Raw genomic sequence first — 17,470 nt, 5'->3', positions numbered from 1 at the left:
TTGGTCAGGCCACTTTCTTTTCAGAGACAGACACACAGTTTAAACCAGCATAAGCTAAGTGGTTCACACAACTAGAAATTCTAGGGATAGTTATAGCTTCAGGCCTGGCTGGATCCAGAGGCTCAAATGGTATCATCAGGGCTTTTCTTCTCTCCCCGTTTCTTAAATGGTTCTCATCATACAGCTGGTGTAGTAAATTTGTTCTGTCGGCTTAGCTAAGCTGGAACTACATTTCCCAGAATTCACTTCTCTGCATAGTTCCTGGTGAGTATGAACCACATAGACTTTTTATATGAGATTTGGATGTGGAACTAGAGCAGCATTCGTATTTCTTTTTATGCTTGGAAGGCCAGTGCAGGTTGCGAGGCGCTGCCATGGCTTGCTGTCCCTTACCTGTTCACTCACCTTGTGGGGTTGGGCTCATACAACATGTCCAACCTCTGCTGGATCTTCTTTCACCTTCTGTTCTTACTCCTGGGCCAAGTGCTTGTTCAGCTCGATGAAGGATGCCAGCTTCTCCTCCAGCTTACTTCCATCATTGAAGTGGGTCGCTTGGAGGTGGGGTGAGACCAGTGTGTCCTCTAGTCTCATGACCACATGAATTCCTGCCCATCTTCACAGAATTCAGTTTATCTTTGCTTCCCCTGCTTCCCGTCCTTCTTCCCTTCTCAACAGCCTGCCCTGCAGACCTCAGCTTCCTGACTCAACACAGAAAGAACACCCTCCCGTAGACTGTTTAAGCACCTTACAATTACAAAAGGCCAAATCACTGTAACAAATCCCCCATGGTATGCGTGTTCTACAGGTTCTGCTTTTCTGAGCAAACTCTGATACAGCAGGAAAGGCAGCCGCCGTATGCATAAAGTCCTCACCCGTACAAATTTAGCACTGAACGAATCTATTATGCTATCTCCAACCAGAAGAAAGTTCCAGGGAGGACTCAGAATAGAGACATTTTGACTCATGTATCCATTCCTGTACCTACCGTTGTAGTTCGGGCATGGTGGGAGGTTCAGCAAAGGCTAAGACTCGTTCCCACCTTGGTGGCTGAAGAGAAAAGAAGGCAGTAGACCTCACTCAACACATGTAAAAGGTTATCACTGGGGAATAAAGAATGGGGTCCTTGGAAGGAGGAGGAAAGAGTGATGGGCAGGCAAAAGCACATGTCCACAACACCCTTCCTGCCTTCTTGTTTTGGGTGGTGCTTCATTTACTTGGAGAAGAAGAAATGAGATATAATTAATTGACAAGCCTAGGTACTGTGCCCAGGCAGTGAGCTTAGCACTTCCTATATATTATCTCCTTTTCATCCCCATAGTAACTTTATGAGGAAACCGAAGCTCAGAGAGGTACAACAACCTGCCCGAGGTCTCCCAGCTGAGGAGGAGAGGGGCTAGAACTTGAACTTGGGTCTGTCTGTCTGCGTTCTTAGCTTTTCCCGCGTTCTGCCCATACACCCAGAAGTTGCATTGCTTGTAATGATAAACACATTCTCTCCCTGTTACGTTTGTCTAACCTTGGTGATTTTGTATGAAGTAGTCAGCCAGCTGAAAAAAAAGAAAAACAAGTGCTTCTTCTTCCCTCGCTGCAGAAGTAAACAATGCTGTCTGTGGGAAATAGATGGTTCGCTGCTGTGTAATTCTCAACAGTGCTTGGCAAGACAATTCACGTGTTAGAAACTTTTAGGGGGATGGGCAGAGGGAAGAGTCTTCATTTTAACAACCCAGAAAGGTTGGGACATTTTTAGATGCTGGCAAAAAAAGTTGCCGCTACCTGAATGCAGTTGTAGCATCACTGTATTATTAAGTGTTTAAGATATGCAACTTTTTGTGACAATGGAGAAAACTTTCAGATTGTTAGTTCATTAGCGGATTTTGAGATGAAGTGGAGAAGAACAGAAGCTTAAGTTCTAACACTATGTGTATTCTGTGGAGTAGAATTGAGTAAGAGCTCAGAGGTAAAGTGGGCAGTCTGTATGTTTGAGGAATGGCAGAGGGTGGTTTCTGCTTCTCTGAACCACTGAAGGTACCAGAGGACTCGGTCCTTTCTAGGAAGCTTAAGATCCGGTCCCTTTGCGTAACAAAGGGGCAGAGGTGCTTATAACCCAAAGTTCTTTTCCGCATAACCAAGAATATTAGTTGAACACCTCACCTGAAAGATGTTCGGAATTATTTAATGCACCAAATAGATGTCTGACTATACTTCTCAGCTGGGATTTGCAACTCTTTCAACCTGAGGAAGTTGAATTGGAAATGTCCAGACAGAAGGTCCTGGAAGGTTAAGGGGCCTTTCCTTCTCTACTCAGTTCTCCTCTGCACATTTAGCTGGAGAAGCCAGGCAGACCTGGGCTGAGGCTTCGTTGCAGCTATTTGAGCAATAAAATGATGCCACACTCTTACAAGTGCCCTGTAATCTAAAACAAGTTCTGCGTGACTGTGGTGTTTTCCTGTCTTGGGTCATAACCTTCTCTGGGAACATAAACTCCGAGTTATAGATCAAGCACTCTTTAGCTGCTTCACACACTCACCAGGGTTTTGGAGCCCCTCAACTCCTTTTGTGCTTACTGGAGAGAAATTGTCATTGAGAGCATGCAGTTATTTGGGTTTAGGCTAACCTAAAAAAAAAAAAAGAGGAGGAGCTTGAGAAATCGCATGTTACAGAATATTCTTTTCCACACGAAGGCAGAACAGAAGAGCAGACGGGAAGCACTGCTCCTAGGTCCTGCGTCCCCACAGGGGCCTTGATCCGCAGTGTGATCTTCTCAGTTCCTGTTGGCCCAGGAGCAGACTTGAGACAACGATCTGAATGCAAGGAGTTGATCTGGGAGATGGTTTCAGGAAGCACTGATTGGCGAGCCAAGGAGTAAGCCTGGGAAAGGAAGGAAGCCGATAAAGGGTGTGTTAGCGAGGAAGCCTCTGGGTCAGGGAGCTGAATTCCCCCGGGGACATGGGGTACCCGTGGAGAGCACCCCGTGTCCCCCCATCACTCTCTGGTTGAGGGCTGCTCCTGATATTTTTTTTGGCCCTTCTGGCCTGCCACGGGCCAGCTCAAGACCTTGGTGCTAGAAAATCTCTCAAACAAGAAAATGCAAACAGTGGCAATGGGTGGCCTGCAAGGTCCCCTGCGTTGGTCAGGTGTAGGGCTATGGTGGCCATGGCAGTGACCACTGCTGAGACTGCTGTTGGGGGGAGGAGGGGAGCCTCCATCTTGCTCGCCCACCTCTTCTGTGGCCATCGCGCTGGCCCCTCGTTCCCCTCTTGGCCATAGACAGAGGCTGATTCTGCCCGAACCCTACAGAGACCCTCTGAGAAGTTCTCTTTCCAAGCCTCGCTGGGGACAGACAATTAATTATTCACCAACAACTTAGTTCTGCTGATAACGGTCTCCTTGGCAACCTAAGGCCGTGTGCAACAGAAACAAAATACACTGAAAAAATATCTGGGTATGAAGAAACATGTAAAGGCTCTTCCTTAACCTTTTCCAAAAAAAATGCCTTTAAGTTATATATGGTTTTTGAACAGTAATGAAACATAACAGATTTTCCAGCCATGTATCAAGAAGTCCTTACCAAATCCATCCCTTGTAGCTCTAGATCCATCTCAGGGATGCGTGTTTCTAGGAGACAGGCACAGATGCTTCCTTCCTACTGAGGTGCCTGCTTCTTTTTATAACAAATGATGCACTGCCACGTGATGGCCCCCAAAGAGCCCTGCACTGCTAATGACAAGCCTTGACTACCTTCAGCAACAGTACACACTTGCTGTGTGACCTTGGGCATGTCACTTACCCTCTCTGGACCGCAGTGGTCTCATCTTTGAAAACCATAAACTGATGCCATGCTCTTACAGGTGTCTCTCTAATCTAAAATAAATTCTGCGTGACTGTGGTGTTTTTCTGCCTTGGGTCAGACCCTTCTCTGGGAATGTTTACTGGGGGGATACTGTCATTCTTTCTCCTTCCCCCACCCACACTTCCTTCTGCTGCAGTGCCGTGAAGAGAGCAAGGTTCCAAGCCCAGCTCTTCCTCTCTGCTGGCTGTGTGATTTGGACAAGTCAGCTAACCTCCCAGAACCTCTGTTTCCGCATCTGAAAGATGGGGTGGACAATTGTACTGACATCTTAGAGTTATTGGAAACATTTAAAGGAGATAATCTTTGTAAAGCTACTCAGAAAATACTGCTTTCAAGAGAAAGAAAAGGATTTTAGTTTCTCGGGATTCTCTCCTTTTTGCCTCTCTCCTCTGTCTCCCCACACGGCTCTCAGGAGTCGGTCTCCTGGGATTCCAGGAATTTTTAAAATCTCCTCTAGTGATTCTCAAACCTCTGGAGTTCAATTTGAGGATATTATTACAGTTATTTTTTGTTTCTCATTACCAAAGGAAGACAGGCTCACTATAGAAGGGAGAAAGTGAAAAAACAAAGACAAAAAGGTATAGAGATAAGGAGGTTGAAGGGCACATAATCCTACAGCCCAAAGACAACCGTAGTGAGTAGGCATATTTTTCTGTTTATCATTTTGCAGCGGGATGGCGGTACATGGTTAAGCCCACGTAGCATATAGATTTCTGTGTCCTGCCTCTCACCTTTAACCTTATCATGTAGCCATTTTACTCTCTGTCATAAAAACTTCTTGATGATGGTCTATTATGAGAAGGTGTTATAATTTACTTAACCATTGCTCCATTGTTGGATATTTAAAATGTTTCTGTATTTTCCCTATTAAGAATAACCCATGGGACTCATCACAAATCTCCCAGCTTGCTCTCTTTTTTTGGTCCCCTTCAAGCCGTCCGTGGCAACCATGTCACAGGCATTTCTATGAAGAAATCTCCCCCAAACCCAGCACAGTTGTAGAAGCAAACTCACTGCATCTGCTTCACTGCTGCCTCTGCTGTGCCCCGCGGCAGGTTCCCTCGGCTCTGGGCAAGCTCACCTGCCCCTGCAAGTGGACTACTCGTAGCTTTCGCTTCTTTCCTGTCCAGCAAGTATCGGCAGTGCCCTTCTGGAATTCAGCACAACTGCCTGGGCCAGAGGTGGGCATATGAGTCAGGCCCGGCCCATCCTGGGACCTCATCCAGCCAGCAAAGGTGATTGGTCCAAGGAGTAGTGGCGGCAACTTGGAGGCCCAATCAGCATCCTCCCCTGAGATAAACGACGGATGCTGTGAGGTAAAGACGACAAGGGGCAGCTGTGTCAGCCGGGAGCAGCAGTGCCGTCTTCCCACCGCATGGAGGAGGCCTTGTGAAACAGCAGCCTGAGAGAGCGCAGAAAGCAGAGGCAACCAGCAAGAGAGAGGGGGCAGGGCGCACCAGCTCTAACCGTGAGTCCTCCCTGTGGCACGCGTGCCTTAGGTGTGGGTGCCGATCACCGGGTCCTTCCCTGCTGCCTGAGCCAACGCCTTCCCTCTCTGCTTAACAGCAGTTTGAGTTAAGGTTCGGCTCCTTACTCAAGGAGTCCTGACTGCTACGCCTCTCAGAGCAGCCCTCCTAGAGGTTATTAAATAGACACTGTGACATCTTTCAGGAGAGTTCAAACTCAGGTGTCCATAGGACTTGGCAACAGCTGCCCATTCCTCTTTCTGGACTTCCTCAGGAAAAAAAAAAAAAAAAGAGGAAACTACATAAATGAATCAGGAACCCCAGAATTCCCCTGCACCAAACCAAACGTCTCCCCATCGACACAGGCTCATGGTGACAGGGTGTTTCAGCCACAGTGAAGAATGGTGCCCCAGACAATAGACAAGATGGGCCCAGAAAACGTGAGCCTGACTTCAGAGAACTCACTGAAATACCGGAGAGAGGAGAGAAGGCAATCAGAAGCAGAGATTTTTTTTTTTTTTTTCCATATAGGCATCCTCATTTTTAAAGTGTGAGTTTCTCAACCCTTTGCTTTTAGACTGCTGTTAACCTTTTTCGTCACTGGATAAGAAGGAAATAAAGGGCTATTTTTGGAGGCATGATGCATAGGAAAATTCTCTGAAACTGTTTCTCATCCTCTCCATTCAAAATGAGGCATGTGGCTCTGAAAGGTTACTTGGGGTGTGAGAAACTGGCTTTGCAAGAGCTGGGCTGACATCAAGAAATGCTTCACATGTGTGAAAAACTTTTGGGAAATCGCTTTTGTTTTTGTTTTGCCAAGTGGATTCATGCAGGAAAGACCGGTTCAAACAGAAATCCCCTCAGCGGGACCTGTCTTATGTCTGGGAAGCGTAGGGGACCTTCTAGACATACTGTGCATCAAAATCCCTGCAGGTGTTGGAATACAGTTCAGCTTTCTTGCCCGCCCCACTGGGCTCTCTGGGTGATTCTGAAAAGGCTTATCCACAGTCTGCACGCCCGCCACGTAGTGTGACGTGAAGGCCTCCAGAGGGTCCCCTTCTTCCCATATGATCCCATCTACCTTCCAGCACTGAAAGTTTCAACCAAGTTAATCCTTATCTACTGCCTGCAAATACCTAACCTATAAAGATCTCTCATGAACTCTTTTTAAAACGCAAATGTTTTAGGGGAGGAAAAGCATGTTTTGACTAGTCACGAAATCCTTAGAGTCAGGAAACCCAAACCTCGTTGTGTCCCGCCTGTGAGGTTTTTCGTATATCACACCCCTTAGTGCCGTCTTGCATTGTCCCCAGCTGGCAGAGGGCAAAACCCATGCCCAGTGACGTGAAATGACTTGCCTAAAGTCTCAGAGCTTGGGAAGTGGCCCAGGTGTGATTTGGGTATAGGACCACCTGACCCCAAAGCTCTTTTCTTTGCAGACTGACAGCTGGTCCCTGCAGAAGGGGGGACAGAACTGGCCAGTGTTGCCGTGCGGGATTACGAGGAGGTGGGTTCTAAGTAGAGGGTGATGCCTGGGTCGGGCAGGCCTGGGAAAGGGAGGAGGCCAGGAGAGCTGGGCGTGTGCTGAGCCCCCCTGAGCAAGGGGGGGATGGAGAGCCAGGCCCCCTGCCTTCGCTCCTTGGCCCTGGGCCACTGTGGGTTGGCCAAGACACAAGCCTGGCTGTTGTACCCAGAGCCATCACAGCCCTGGTACCAGTGGGCGCCCAGTGATGGCCCGCCGCTGTTGGCAAGAGCATAGCTGTGTTTTACGTTTTATTGCTCTTCTCCCATTGGCACATGCTAGACTCTCTTTTTCTTTTCCCTTAATCAGAGAGAGCTCCTGTTCACGAAACCCTCTGCCTGAGGCACCCTGCTAGCTGGACTATTGCTTTTTTTGGCTTCTAGGTACTGGCAGGGACCCAAAATGGCATATTTCTGGTTGAGTAGTTAGAAAGACCTACCTCTCGTTTAGCACGGGCGTGCTAGTATCCGCCTCGTAATGTTGTGTCGTGAGAGTTACGTGCAGCACACAAGCCCTTACGCATAGTGTGAATGCTTGCTGGTGTGATGACGTTGTCTTGTTGGTAACCAGAAACTGGCATTTTCTCAGGGACTTCTGGCTCTTCCCCAGTCAGCTGAGTAAGGAATTCCCCTCTCTGGATCATACTTAAAGTGGTTGCCCTTCCCTGACTGGCATCCGGGAATTCTAGGAAGTGTGGCTGCTTATTTATTTGTCTGAGTTGTCGAAACTGAAATGATAGAAGAAATCACACAAGCTCTTGAAGTCTCAGGGCCACTTCTGCAGACGTATTCTCAGTCCCCGAGAGCACTTTTTCTCTCCATTCATTTGACCTCTCCTTCTTTCCTCAACCCACTTTTCCCAAAGGGCTCTGAACTGTGGCATGGAGCATGATGAGGGAACTGGCCGTGACCCAGAAATACAACTCACTCATAAATGTTTCACCAGGGGAAGGGGAGCAAGTGGAAGGCTCTTCACGTCATTCTGGAAGCACCGCAAACACTCATTCTCAGCTGCAATGCACAGCAACAGAAAGCTGCCTTTCCCAACCACAGCTCACAACATCTTTTCTTATTGTGTTAATCAGACCACCAATCCATGCGTGTATTCTCCCAGTAAATAAAAACGAAACTGTCCAGATAAAGCTAGTATCTCTTTGACCAGTCCTTATAAAAAACAAAACAAAACAAAACAGACCCACACCACCCCTGAGGTTACCACCATTATTTTTGTCTGCATCTTTTATATGCTTTTCTGTGTCTTGCTATACATATATGTGGAGACATTGAAAATACGTAGATTGCTGTGTCTATTATTTATCTATTTATGCAACCAATTATCCCAAACTTAGCAGTTAAAACAACAAGCGTTATTATCTCCCAGTTTCTGGGTCAGGAAGATGGGGAGGAGCTTAGCTGGGTATTTCTGGCTCCGAGTGTCTCATTAAGTGGCAGTCAAGCTTGTTGGCAGTCAGGTTGGGTTTATCTGAGGGTCAGACTTGGACAGAAGACCGACATTCAAGCCCACTCACGTGGTTGTTGGCAGGCGCCATTCCTCTGCTACCAAGGCTTCCTCACAGGGCTGCCTTATGACCTGGGAGCTGGATTCCCCCAGGACGAGAAATCCAAGAGAGAATGAAGTGAGCATCCAAGATGGAAGCCCAGTCTTTCGTAAACTAATGTCAGAAATGATATCTCATCACTTCCCCCATACTCTATTCAATAAACAAGTCCGTAAATCCAAGGGGAAGAGGTTCTTTTTGAGGGGGAGAGATTGTCAGGAGGTGGAGATCACTGGGGGCTGTTTTTGAGGTTGCCTACCACTGTACGCTTACTTAAAATGTATCACATTGTACCTGACTCTATATATGTTAGTACATATGTCTCAACTCTATTTAAAGATAGCATAGTTCATGGCGCAGATCAGTGTTTCTCAACCCTGAATTTGTTTTTTTTAAGCAATACTGATGCACATATTACAGACTCCATACCTGGCAATAAGGATTCTACTGTTTCTCAGTTGAGAATCACCATAAATCTTCTTAAAAGCTTTCCAGATGTTTTTAGGGTACAGTCAAGGTTGAGAACTAGTGGTATAGATATACTACAGCTTATTTATCTTTTTTTTTTTTTTTTTTTACCCATATTGATGGCCATCTGGTTTTTTTTTTTTTCTCTTTTTCTGCTATTGCAAGGAAGGCCCATTTTTCTTCCCCTTGAAGACAGTGTGGATCAAATCATTCATCCCACACATGTTTACTGAGCGCCTCTTATGAGCCAAGTGCTGTTCTAGACAGATCCCTGCCCTCAGGGAGCTCATATTCTTATGGGAAGAGACATTCAATGCACAATAAATTGAATGCATAAATTAATTATAAACCATGTTAGAAGGTGATAATCAAAATGGAAGAAAGATAAAGCAAATCATGGTAAGGGAGTTTGAGGGTGTGAGAGCCGGTAAGGGGGCAAGATATAGCACCGAACGGAGGTCTCTGGGGACTTCTCGCTAAGAAGGCATTTTTGGTTGAATTCTGCCACCCTCACACCCAAGAGAGATATGTGGAAATCCTAGTCACCGGTACCTCAGACTTTGACCTTCACAGAGGTCATCTAGTTAAAATGAAATCATTAGCGTGAGGTTTAATCCAGTATGACTGGTGTCCTTATAAAAAGGAGAAATTTGGGCACAGAGACATCACCCAGAGGGAAGATTAGATGAAGAGAGACACAGGGAGAAGATGGCCGTCTACAAGCCAAGGGATGCCCGAGGCTACCAGCACCTAAGAGACGGATCTGGAGCAGATACCTCCCTAGCATCTTCAGAGGGAGCCTGGCCCCGCCAACACCTTGATTTCGGACTTCTGGCCTCCAGACCTGTGAGACCATACATTTGTATTGTTCTAAGCCACCCAGTTTGTTGTACTTTGTTATGGCCGCCCTAAGAAACTGATGCAAAAGGTGAGAGCTGAGTTAAGCCTCGAGTAGAATCACGTAGATTCACCTGCCCCTAGAATTTATGGGACCCGAGGCAAGAGTTCAGATGGAGGCCCACATACCATATATCCAAATACTTCAAAGTTATAAATGAAGCTTATAATCTATTAACTAAGCAAGGTTTTATCTTTCTACCTTAAAATTTACTTTCATGTTGACCAAAAGACTTTCCAGACTGCTCAGAATTCTACAGCTGTAGAAGAGGCCCAGGTACATGCAAGCAGAAGAGGCCCAGGCCCGTGGCTCTGTCTGCTTCTCTTCCTACCACAGCTCACCACAAACAGGTGCCCTTTGTGGCCTAGAGGCTCACGTGGCGGCCAGGGTGGATCTGGGGAAGAGGCCTGCACAGGCCCTGGATGTGGGCTTGGAGTCATCCAGTGGCGACCCCAGAGTCCAAGCTACCCAGAGCATGATCTCCAGGGGTTCCCGCCTCCAAGTGGGCACCATTCCTGACACTGCAGGGTCCTCACTCCATGGCAGAGCTCCCCCGCGTAGTGCAGAAACCAGTGCCACGACATATGAAAGGAACTGAGAGTAAACACTGAGAGATTTGCATAGCAGTTTGACTTGCTGTGACAGTCAAGTGTTTACAGGCACTGAAATTTGAATTTCATATCTCATATTTTCACATATCACAGATATTCTTTTTTTTTTTTTTAAGTTTTGTTCCCCAACGATTAAAAAAATGTAAAAACCATTCTTACCTTGTGGTCCATAGCGAAACAGAGGCCAGCTGGATCACCCACCTCTGGTGCAGGAGATAGAGGGGAGGGTTGCTGGAGAAATGTCCTCGAATAGGGGAGAGGAGATGGAACCCAGTGTGCCTATGGAGGGACTGGTTTATACTGGAGCATGGACTGTTTATCTGCGATAGCAGGAAAAGGAAGCGGAAAAAAATAGGACTTTGGTGACTGAAATATTTTGGTTCGAATCCTCTTTTGAACTTTTAAAGCTGTTTGCTTTCAGAAAAGCACATACATTCTCCAAGCTGAAATCCTTTCTGTAAAAGAGGTACATAATATTTATCCCGTAGACTAGGAGACTGAGAAAATATACACTCAATATGTTCATTTTTCTTCTCACTCTTAGCTTCAGTGATGCAATGATCCAATTCAATGATTAAATATTTTTTGTTGCTTCTAAATTTTTGAAAGAGAAATGCCTCTTTTACAACAATGGATTTTACTCTTGCTGTGGACCTTACTCTCCCCTCTCCCCATGCACAAACACACAATAATCCTAAGGACCCTCCTCTTGGGAAAATACATGTATGTATGTTCCCCAAGCCATTTCAGGCAACTCACTGATGCCCTCAAAGCCTAGGTTGAGTTCAAACCCCAAGTTAAGGAATCCTGACTTACAAGCTAACCAACGTTCTGGAAGTCATGTTTTTCTTTCAACATTGCCCTTGAGTTCTTTTGGAAGAAAAGAGCTATGTGCATGCAAAATGATTATTGTAATCACACATACTGTTACACTGATTCCAAACAGCACACCATGGAGTTCTGTTCAGAAGACTAGAGAAAAGGGCAGAGAAGCTCCAAGGAATAAGGGAGAGGGTGGGTGTCACTCAACTCCATGCCTTTCAAAGCCATTCTACTGGGGATCCACTCCCATTTCTAGTCCTCTCTGTGACCCAGCTACACTATCTGCCAGTGAAAAAGAGGAGTAGATAATGCTTTGTGGAAATCCATCAGTTCTTTGTTTATATACCCTTTGGGGGTTACACCATGAATAGAAACTTCTAGTAAAAAATTGTATCTTTTCTACAACCAACAAAGCTTCCTTTCCATTGGCCCAGCAATATCAGTATCTAGCACCCAAAATGTGATTCTCCTAAATCTCCTGCACAGCACTTATAAAACATGCAAATAAATATCAAGACATAAGTCAGAAGAGAAAATATGAGGTGTTTCCTCAAACAGACACTGAAAGTGAAGGACAAGTCATATTCTAAAAAATCTTAATTTTCTTTCAAATATTTACATTAGCAGGGAAGACACTTTGTCAATTCTAATCCTTTCATAAACTGTAAGTTGGAATATTTCTTAATGGAATGTCACCACAGGAGGCCAGCTCAGGTCTTGGCTGGAAGACTTTCCTGGAATATTTTATTTCCCTTGGAATTTACAGTACTGTCTGGTTGAATCTAACATGACATTCTAACAATTGGAGCATTGTATTAGGTACAGTGAAGCAGAAAATTCACCCTGTTCTGCTTCCCATTCCTCCCTCCTTTGCCCTTGTGAAAATTTCCCACTGTCTTATCCCACTGAAGCAAAGTGTTCGGGAGAAGACCAATGTCACATCTAATTCAGTCAACAGTCCCATAAAAGGTAGGTCTTTAATACCTAGAATAAGTCTTCCATTCATTCAACAAATAGTTTCTTTCAGCAGTAGCTCCAGGGTTTAAAATGTTCATTGTTGACTTATCACAGTTTAGCTTCAAATAACATTATACCACTTCTCATACAGTGTAAAAGCGTCACAACATTATATGTATGTTTCCCCCTCCTAACCTTTGTGCTATTGTCATACATTCTACGTACACATATGTTATAACATCCATGATATTTTGTTCTTTTTGCTGGTCAGTTATGTTTTAAAGAAGTTAGAAATGAAGGCAGAAGGTTTATTTAATGGTTTTTTTTTTTTTTAATTTTATTTATTTATTTATTTACGGCTGTGTTGGGTCTTCGTTTCCGTGCGAGGGCTTTCTCTAGTTGTGGCAAGCGCGGGCCACTCCTCATCGCGGTGCACGGGCCTCTCACCGTCGCGGCCTCTCTTGTTGCGGAGCACAGGCTCCAGACGCGCAGGCTCAGCAATTGTGGCTCACGGGCCCAGTCGCTCCGCGGCATGTGGGATCCTCCCAGACCAGGGCTCGAACCCGTGTCCCCTGCATTGGCAGGCAGATTCTCAACCACTGCACCACCAGGGAAGCCCTATTTAATGGTATTTATCATTTAAAATGTTCTTGATTTCTTTGTGTAGATTTAGATTTTCATTTGTTATTTTTCTTCTCTTAAAGAACTTCTGTTAATATGTCTTGTGAAGTTCTGCTGGTGATGAATTTTGTTAGCTCTGTTAGTCTGATAATGAGTTTGTTTCTCCAGTTTTGAAGGATATTTTCACTGGACATAGAATTCTAGTTCAGTACTTTAAAGATGCCATTCCAATATTTTGGCCCACATTGGGTATTTTGGTTTTTTTTTTTTTTGACAAGTCAGCCATAATTTGTATGATTGTTTTTCTGTATATAAATTGTCTTTTTTCTTTGACTGCTTCTAAAATTTTATTTTCATCATTGTTTTACAGCAAATTTCTCATGATACGCCTTAGTGTGTATTTCTTTTTGTTTATCCCACCTGAGATTTGTTGAGCTTCTTGAATCTATGAGTTTATATCTTTCATCTAATTTGTAAAGATTTTGCCTTACATTTCTTAAAATACTTTTTCTGCCCATCTGTCACTCTCTTCTCCTTCAGGAACCAAGAAATAAATGTTAGACTTGGTATCATCCTACAGGTCATTAAAGCTCTGTTCAGTTACTTTTTCAGCTTCTTTCTCCATATGCTTCAGTTTTATTAGTTTCTTTGAGTTTCCTGGTATTTTCTTCCATAGTGTCTCATCTGTGAATGCCATCCAGTGAATTTTTCATGTTGAATACTGTACTTTTCAGTTTTTAGATATTATTTTAGTTCTTTTTTATAGTTTCTATTTCTGTATTAAGACTCATTATCTATTCCTTCATAATGTTTATATTTTCCTTTAATATCCTTGACTGCATTTATAATTGTGGTTTTTAAAAGTCTTGTCTCCTGATTCCATCACCTCTATCTTTTCTAGCCTATTTCAATTATTGACTGATTTTTCTTCCTTCACATTTTCCTGCTTCTTCATGTGTCTAATAATATTTTATCGTGTGCTAGACATTGTGGATGATTCAGTGTTGAATGTCTGGATTTTGTGGTCTTCCTCTAAATAACGTTGCATTTTGTCTGGAAGGCAGTTAACTTCCTTATGGATCAGCTTGATCCTTTGACTCTTGTTTTTTTTTTTAACAATTTTTTTTTGTCAGCATTTTCTTCTTTTTTTTTTTTTTTTTTTTTTTTTTTTTTTTTTTTTTTTTTTTGGCTGTGTTGGGTCTTCGGTTCGTGCGAGGGCTTTCTCTAGTTGCGGCAAGTGGGGGCCACTCTTCATCGCGGTGCGGGGACCGCTCTTCATCGTGGTGCGCGGGCCTGCGGGCCTTTCACTATCGCGGCCCCTCCCGTTGCGGGGCACAGGCTCCAGACGCGCAGGCTCAGTAGTTGTGGCTCACGGGCCCAGCTGCTCCGTGGCATGTGGGATCTTCCCAGACCAGGGCTCGAACCCGTGTCCCCTGCATTAGCAGGCAGATTCTCAACCACTGCGCCACCAGGGAAGCCCTGACTCTTGTTTTTAATATTTGTTAAGTGAGGTCTAGTATATTCTTAATTCTGAATGATAGTAACCCTTCCCCTGATGCATGGTCTTTCTTGTGTGTCAACTGAGTGCCCAGAATTTTCAAAGTGATTTCTCCACTTACACTTAAAAAACTATCTCTCAGTTCTGTTCAAGCTCCAGAATCTCAATTCAACTCATAGGTACGCAGTATTTGTTCTTTGCCTTCTCTCAAGGATGCTTGTCCTGTACACGGGCCACTTGGTATTCACCCAAAGATTCTAGGAGATCCTTGTGCAGATTTCTGAAGCTCCTTTGTATTACTTCCATCTCTCTACAACTCTGTCCTGTCAGTTCTGGCCATGTTATCGGCCCTAACTCCAGTCTGCTTGGTGAAATTGACATTCTCTGCTTCAGTTTTCCCTCCCTGCACCAAGATCTGGGAAGAGTTTCAAAGCAAAAATCCTGGGCAAGTGAGAGGGATCACCTCATGCATCTGAAAGACAGGTTATAATGTAACCAAATCTCCAACCAAGTTGTGCCATACACATTAGACATATTATTTAAATATTTATTAACAAGCAGGCCTGAAAGTGTTTATACAAAAATTTTTTGCAAGCTGGATGAGTTGTCAGTCTCTGCCCTTTTAACCTCACCTTTCTTGGAAGGTTCACGTGAAGCAGGTGTGATGCTAATCTAGAGACAGCATCAAGAGACCAAGCCTCTGGTATCATCCTAAGTGTACACACTACATGGCTCACTGGACTTTATACCCTATTCACCTAAGGACAGATGGCTGTCTCTCCAGGCCCCGGCCTAGCCACGTATCTTGAATACCACTGATTTACTTAATGAGAACCCATTTATCGTATCTAATACGTTAATTTAATACCCCTAATTTTACCAACGAAAATACATTTCTCATGTTCTTTTTATTAATTATCAAAGACTCTTCCACTTAAGGATTGTCAGTGCCTGGAATTGGGCCTTTGTGACTTAAAGCAAGCTGAATGCCCCTGGTGTATAAATTCCTCATTTTGGCAGCAGTCTTCCCTAGCACGTGGCTTAAGCCAACACAGAGTATCTCACTGTCTGTGCTAAAGTGTTGAAACGTCCCATAATCCTGTCCATAACAAAGAGCTGTCATGAGAAAAAACTAAAATCTGTGCCCTCTAGGGTCAGATGCTTTTGGACTGAGGGGGAACGTAAGAATCTGGGAAATCTCTCACAGGGATAATCTGGCTTCAAAGGCTGTTTTTCCCTTCAAAATCTGATTTTTCATATTAGAGACCAGCATTACTGCAGTGCTTCTCTGTCTGTTCTAAACAGACTAGCACAGAGGTCTCAGAGCTGCATTCCAGGGGATTAAGGTCTCCGTGTTCTCTGGGTCAGAGCCTGTTACAAGGCCAGCACAGATTCAAAAGGTGGGGAAGTCAATTTGATAGGAAGAGCTTCAGAGACTTTTTGGACATGTTTCAGCTACCACAAGATAAGTACTGTGAAGACAAGGAGCAGGGTTTTATGCAAGTGTCAGAGGAATCAGCAGAATCTCATTTGACTGAAGGCTGAGCTCTACCTGCCCACCCACCCCCAAACTGATGTCTGAGGTGAGATCTCAAGAGTGAAGAGGCATTAACTAGGAGGAGGATAGAGTGTAGACAGCAGGACCATTGTGTATAAAGACCTGTGGCAGGTGATACATTCCATCAATGTGAAGAATGCAAGAAAACCTTCATTTGCAAGGGGATGAGTCTGGAAGTCTCATGGAATTGTGAAAGGATAATTCTTTGTCAAAAAGTGTGGTGAAAAGAGCACTGGACTCAACCTTCAGGCAACCAGGAGTCCCTTCCAAATCGGGAACTCAGTGGCTGCATCCTCTAATGGGAAAATGGTAGACTAAAAGGGCCGCAGAATCATCTAGTGCTACGTTTCCAAAGTTTTCTGAACACTGTCAATGAAGTGGTCCTTTGGTCTAAAATGTTTGGGAAACACCCAATTAAATGAGTTGATTGCTGGACTTCTTGGAGACTTTAGTAAGCTCATAGGTATTAGGACCAGCGTGTGCTGATACGTGTTTAACAACAAGCTCTCTGAGAAAAAAATACAGCCCTGATTTTGAGCATTTGCCAATTTCTGGAGTATAAATACTCCTGCTCTGACTGATGTGATGCTACCACCATGACGTCACTGAATGCATAGCTGGCTCACAGAATTCCTGAAAATTTAACCATCAGCTAGCCCAAGCCAGCTCCAGTACACCTCTGCTGGGACTCTCAGAGGCAGAGAGGATGGAGGTTTGCCCAAGACTTCATGGCTACAACACCCTTTTCATGGGATATCTAAAAGGATGAATACTTTGTAGACACATGTTAGGAAATTCTGGTTTGGTTATTTTCTAAGTAGGGAAACTGAGAAGCTAAGTGTCTTTCTTGCCCAAGAACTCAGATCCAAACACACATTAAGCTCTTCTGAGCCTCAGTTCTGTAGCAAAAGTTTAATGTTCCTCCTTCTTTAAAAGCTGTTCTAGGTTCAAAACTGCCGTTTTCTCACCATGTACCGTGGCAGGTACTCTGTTAAACAATTAACAAGCGTCATCACATCTGACGCTTCCAACACCCTGTGAGATGTGTAATTTTATTATCCCCATTTTACAGATGAAAAAACTGGGGTGCAGAGATGTTAGATAACTCTACCAAATGAAGCAAAGACATGGTTTGCTGCGAGATACCTTGCTCGCATTTAGAGACCTTGGTGCCATACTGCTCTATACCATGGTCAGGTACAATAGAGCAAGAATAAGGCTTGTAATCTTCCTTTTCAACAAGAACAGTGTCAGTCAGCCCTTCCTTGTTCTGATCCTTAAGCCAAAACATCTCCATGGGCCAGCTTTAGGTAGCGTGCAAGCCAGCAGCCCAATCACCCCACCGCCATTTACTGATGGGTGATGTTGTAAACTCAATGTACGTGTTCCCACAAAATTAATACGCTGAAGCCCTAACCCCCAATGTGATGGTATTTGGGGATAAGACTTTGGGAAGTAGGTATAGATGATGTCATGAGGGTGGGGCTATCATGATGGGATTAGTGCCCTTCTCAGAAAAGACACCAGAAAGCTCACTCACTCTGTGCACGCATGAAGAGGAGGTCACGTAAGCACATGGCAAGATGATGGCTGAGTACAAGTCAAGAGAAGAAGCCTCGGAATGAAATGTCTCTTGCCTGG

The sequence above is a fragment of the Balaenoptera musculus genome, chromosome 11 (genome assembly GCF_009873245.2).
Source record: "Balaenoptera musculus isolate JJ_BM4_2016_0621 chromosome 11, mBalMus1.pri.v3, whole genome shotgun sequence".
Classification (NCBI taxonomy): Eukaryota; Metazoa; Chordata; class Mammalia; order Artiodactyla; family Balaenopteridae; genus Balaenoptera; species Balaenoptera musculus.
This window is presented reverse-complemented; position numbering follows the sequence as displayed.